This window comes from Artemia sp. Qi Xiang Cuo, chromosome 18 (assembly GCF_049724085.1).
Source record: "Artemia sp. Qi Xiang Cuo chromosome 18, ASM4972408v1, whole genome shotgun sequence".
NCBI lineage: Eukaryota > Metazoa > Arthropoda > Branchiopoda > Anostraca > Artemiidae > Artemia > Artemia sp. Qi Xiang Cuo.
In genome coordinates this window covers 12,447,195-12,453,194 of record NC_142811.1, presented here as the reverse complement: position 1 = coordinate 12,453,194, position 6,000 = coordinate 12,447,195, and positions in this window count along the sequence as shown.

Here is a 6,000-nt window from a genome sequence, read left to right as displayed (position 1 = left end):
GACAAGAAACTAAATATGGAAAGATAATAAATATGAAAAGAGACTAAATATGAAAAGACACTATATATGACTATACAATAAATATGACAAGATACTAAATATGACCAGAGACTAAATATGACAAGAGACTAAATATAAAAAGAGACTAAATATTACAAGAGACTAAATATAACAAGAGACGGGGAAACAAAATTAAATGGACAGCGATTCACTGTCTTAGCAAATGGTACCAAGGTTGGAAAAAAACTTTCTCTTTTTACCATTGAATTTGCTCAGTTATAGCTGCCATCAGGTCAGCAATTATAAAATTTTTAACAAGGTGCAAATTTCTCGCCCATGGCAGGAGCTACAACAGGAACTTTACATACTTAAAAAATGTGGATTTCAGGTTTCTTTTCTCTGGCTCGGGAAAAATTCTCCAAAATAGGCATAGGTACAGGAAATGGGGAAGGGATGCTGCGTTATAAAGTCGAGCCAGAATCAAACGATTGAAACGGATTATAGATGAAACTACTCTACTGTAAGCGAAAGCCAGGTGTTTACGGAGATGATCAATAAGAAGGGAGCGGGTAGTTTTGAGATCCTTTCCAATTGGTAAACCAAGGTAAATAATTTTAGGGACAGGGGCTACAGACAGTTCTCCCAGCCTCACAGACAAGACCTTATGAAGCCTTTGTCTTGAAATGGGCTATTTAGACAATTTAGAGACACTATCCATGTGGCTTCACTTATCAAACAGTTTGTGGTAACAGACTGTAAGTAAGGAGCGACGCGGCTCAATAGTAACCGAAAGTCTAAAAAACGGAACTTTAATACCAATACATATATTAAAAGAATCGGCTTATTATTCTGATTCCAAATATGTAAGTTTGATTAAATTTAGTGTTACCCATCAAAGGTTACGAGCCTGAGAAAATTTGCCTTATTTTCAAAAAAGGGAGAAACACCATCACACCATCAGATTCAGCGTATCAGAGAACCTTCTTGTAGATGTTTCAAAATTCTGTCTACAAGTATCAACCAAGTGGCCCTAAATATTGACCCAGTGGCAGTCGTATCGACCCTGTGGCCCTAAAATATTGGGAGAGGGCTCATTCGAACAAGAATTAAAATTTCTAGAGCCCTTTTTAAGTGACAGAAAAAAATTGAGGGCAAAGAGGCCCCCTCCCTCGCTCCCATTTCCCAAAATTGACCGATCAAAATTTTGAGATAGCTATTTTGTTCATTTTAGTTTAAAGGCCCAATAACTATGCCTTTGGACATAAGATGACCCCCCCCCCAGGTCCAAGGGGAAAGGTTTTTAAGTTATAAAATTCGTCCATTGTTTATGCATAGTATTTTTTATTGGGAAGAATGCATACATTTTTGGGTAGGGTGGGAAAATTTTCTGCTAGGGGGTTTTTCTATGGCGGAATGTGTCATGGGGAGGAAAGTTTCCAGGGGGTGAATATTTCAGGGGAAATTTTGCAGTGTGGGATTTGCCATAATTCCTATACAAAATTGCTTTTCATGTCTTGCTTTTTCTTTTCAGTCTCAATTCTACGCGCGGAGATGTTAAGGGTAAATGATCGGGGTAAATTTTCACTGGGATTGAATTGTCTATAGGATAATTCCGTGGAGAGGGGTATTTTTCCGTGGAGTCGCAGTAATATTTCCTGTCATTATTCAAAAAACGATCATAACTTAAATATAAAAACAAGTTTTTTCAACTGAAAGTAAGGAGCAATATTAAAACTTAAAACGAAGTTTTAAGTTTTAACGAAGCTCAAGTTTGAATTTTGTCCCAATTCTTTGAGAAAGACGCCTGAAACACAAGGATCGTTTAATTAGAACAATAAGAAGGTTTTTTAAAAAGTACTGAAAAAACTTTAGCGTAAAGTGCGAGGTGTTAAGGCATCCCCCTTCATATGCGTACTAATTTCTTTTTGTTTTAAGTTTTAAAGTTGCTCCTTACTTTTAGTTGAGCAAACTTATATATATATATATATATATATATATATATATATATATATATATATATATATATATATATATATATATATATATATATATATATATATATATATATATATATATATATATATATATATATATATATATATATATATATATATATATATATATATATATATATATATATATATATATATATATATATATATATATATATATATATATATATATATATATATATAGGAGCCACCGCGATGTTCACTAATTCTAATCTGAAGGTGGCAAATTGCAATAATGTAGGGGGAGAGGATAAGGTTTTTTCGATTCCCAAATGAAGATGCAAAAAAATGTATTTTTTTAAATCTTTGGGGGCATTTTTTCTAATTAAATACATGAAAATCTATTTTTCAAAAAATACGAGGGCCAATCGCATGAGATGACGTGGAGTCAATTCCCAAAAATATTGCGGTGGGGGTAATTGTTTCTCGAAAATATTGGCCAGGGTAAAAATCATGGGGGCAAATGCTCCCCCAAGTGACGCCCTTGGGGAGATGCTCAGTAAGGAGAAGTTTTTCAAAATGAATTTTCTGGAAATTTTAAAGTCAAGTCACATTTTATAAAGTTTTTATTCATGCCACGCATATTACGTGCACTTTGGCAACTTCAATATTTTAGAACCACACCACACAAAATACATTCATTAATTTTAGAGCCTTGCATACTATTTAGAATCTAAGTGTACTTAAATTTCGTTTCGTAAATAGTTTCATCACAAGCAATTAAAACTCGACTGGGTAATTGAAATTAGGTTCAATGCGCTAGCTTCGGCTCAAGAACTCTACAAAAATATAAACAAAGCGACATGAAGGCATTTGGTTTAACAAAGTTGTCTACGAATACTAATTCAATCGAGGAGGCGCTCACTCTCATCTATGACACACACACACACACGCCCACCAGGTGGTGCGTCCCAAGCGTGGCGGAAGTGTGCCAAGCATGGCGGAAGTGTTCCAAGCGTGGCGGAAGTGTTCCAAGGGTGGCAAAAACTGTGCCAAGTGAGGAAGAACCGTGCGGCACACTTGGCTTTCTGAGATTTACACCAAGTGGAAGAAAATGGGTGCCCCCTCAAATCCAAGTCTACAGAGTATATTTCCCACAGCTATGCTTAATTGGTAATTTTGCACAATGTCAGACAATCAATTTTTGGTTACGCTGAACCAAACGCTTGATAAGAGATAAAGTTAACCCGGCACAGTTTCATTTCAACTTTGACATATCTTTCTCCTTTTCTAAACGATCCTTTCTCTTGTTTTAATTCTAAGGCAATTTTTAGACTTATCGGAGAAGGAGAATTTAATACAAATCCTCCTCTTTATCAGACTTAAAAGTATCCTTGGGAACAAAATACAAAGGACCAAAATACAAAGATCCAAAATACAAAGGATGCAGTGATGCGGTCCGAATCACTTTTGGTTATGCGGATACCAAAAGTGATGCGGTCTGAGAAGCAGTTAAATTACCAGGGTTGTCGAAAATGATACATGATCATCCGAACTGGTTAAGTGGAAAACTGCACATTCATGTTTATCTTCGGTGATTCCATTTTGAATGAAAAAGACTTTTATATGCAGTTATACAGTTTTTGGTAGTAACAGGCGAAAAAAAAAAAAAAAAAAAAAAAAAAAAAAAAAAAAAAAAAACAGGAACGTTGGTGAATAAGCAAAATATCTACCAAAAATGTATGGCACTAAACAGCTTAAGATAATGTAGCTTTCCTTTGAAGGTTTGGTAGTTTTTAGGAATCAGCAGACTGTTAAGATTTGAATTTTTACGAACGAAAAGCGTTGCAAAATTTAACTAACTAGTTTTTATCATTCATTTTCACGGCTCAACATAGCAATACTGGCAAGAACGCGACACTGTGCTAATTACTTTATAATTTGAAATAACCGAAAGAAAAATCTTAGAAATTACAATTTCCAGGCAGCAATAGACCTAAGATGGGTCCTGACTGATGGCAGAAAAATGCTTTATTTTGGTGTCCTTGGTACTGGCTGATGGTTGATTGAAATCAGTACTTCTTTGACTTGACTTAAGTCCCGTCCGTCCTTGAAGATCGTCTCGGGACCATTTTTTACTGTAAAGGCGTATATATATATATATATATATATATATATATATATATATATATATATATATATATATATATATATATGTTTTATTACTGGGCTCAATTTATTTTATTATTGGAACCCGAAAAAAATTCTATGTACGCTTATGATCACAGTCAGCTACTGGTTCGAATAGGAAAAATTTAAATGAGTGGACTGTATACTTCACTGTGTATTTAGTGTTTTACTGTGTATTACTGTGTATTTAGTCGCTTTGTATGCATTTTTTTGTTTTTTCTTCTATTTATACTCCGTTTTTGTTACTTTAGCGGGTTAAAAAATAAATTATTATTAATTATTAGTGAGACATCCTAATTTATTAGAAGCTTAAATTCCACCAGATTGTTTTTCCACCAGAAGCAAATTAGTTTGTGGTGGTTGAACGCCAGCTTACCTCACGCCACCTTCTGGTCGTGCAAGCCTAAAAACATAGAAAGGTTCACCTGCTACGGGTTATTCATTTCAAAAGTAGTAAAATATAAGAAAAAAGGAGACACACTAGTGCTTTCCAGGCAAAAGATAATTTTTCTTGTTGTTCGAGGTTGAGGGCAGCAATTGTCGGTCATGATGATTCCGGAGTGCACTTTTGATTTCGATCCGACACAATTTTCGAAAACTTTAAGCTCTTTTTCAAAATTTCTATAAATCTGTTTTCATACTTACATTCTACTCTTAAGACTAATCGAAATTAGTTACCATCATTACATCTACTACAAATGACTGCTTTTTGTCACTAGATTTTTTTTTCTAAAACATGTTTTCAGATGTTTAATTACTACGGGCCGTAGTTTGGTCTTTACTTGGCTGCAGCTCTCGCTACAAAGATGATTGAATTATTTGTGAGATAACTCATCGCAGCACCAAGCTGCCTAAGGCCAACACAGATACGCGCACTCAACCTCCATCCCAATCTATTCAAAGCCTTCCTCTTTAAACCCTCCCAGGAAGTTCCCATTTCCCTTATATCTTTCTTTACGATATCCTCCCACCCTAACTGCAGAAGACCTGCTTTCTGTTTAGCCCTAGACGGTTGGCCGAAGAGGAAAATATTTGGCAATCTATCATTCTTCATCCACAGAACTGCCCTAGCCATCTCAAACTTCTGTCATTATAGACCAAGAAAGCGGGATTGACTATTAGTATAGACAATTTTCAGAGAATATGCATTAAACGAAGAAAAGATAGAAAAGTAGAAATGTTTCAACGGATTTGTGTTTTCAAAAGTATGTCCCAAAAAGAATCCTTAACAGTGTTTTCATACGATTAGCTTTATGCATCACGAAAGAGCGACTTAAGCGGCCATCAGGATTAACGAATGTGGAGAAAGTGAACTTTAAATTCTATTTTTGAAATTATATGCGGCGAAGAAACTTTCTATGGGTCAGCTGAAAATTTTTGTTTCTCTACTAATTTAGTTCTGCAGCTTAATAATATCCTTTAAGATCTCATAAAAGTCTATATGGCAATGAATAATCTTGAAATAAATTTCACTTTATCTGTCTGTTTTGCTGTTTGTTTTCAGCTAAAAAATAAATTACTGAGCAATCCTCAAGGAAGAAAAAGGCAGTCGGGACAACCTAGGTGAGGCTTAGTTGAAATTATAAATCAAATGCCTACACCGCTTTGGGATTTAAAGAGGATAGAATGGAATAACACTTTTCACCATTATTCCAGTGTCAAGGTGTGAATGTGTCATTATAATTTAAAAATATTATTTCTAAATATGCATGCAAAGCTGCGAAGTCCTTCGCCCAATGCCTCCTCCTTAAATATCAATAATTACGCAATTTTTACAATGTTTACGCAATTTACGCAATTACGCAATTTTTACGCAATTACGCAATTTTTCAGTATCTTTTGTGTAATTTTCCTGTTT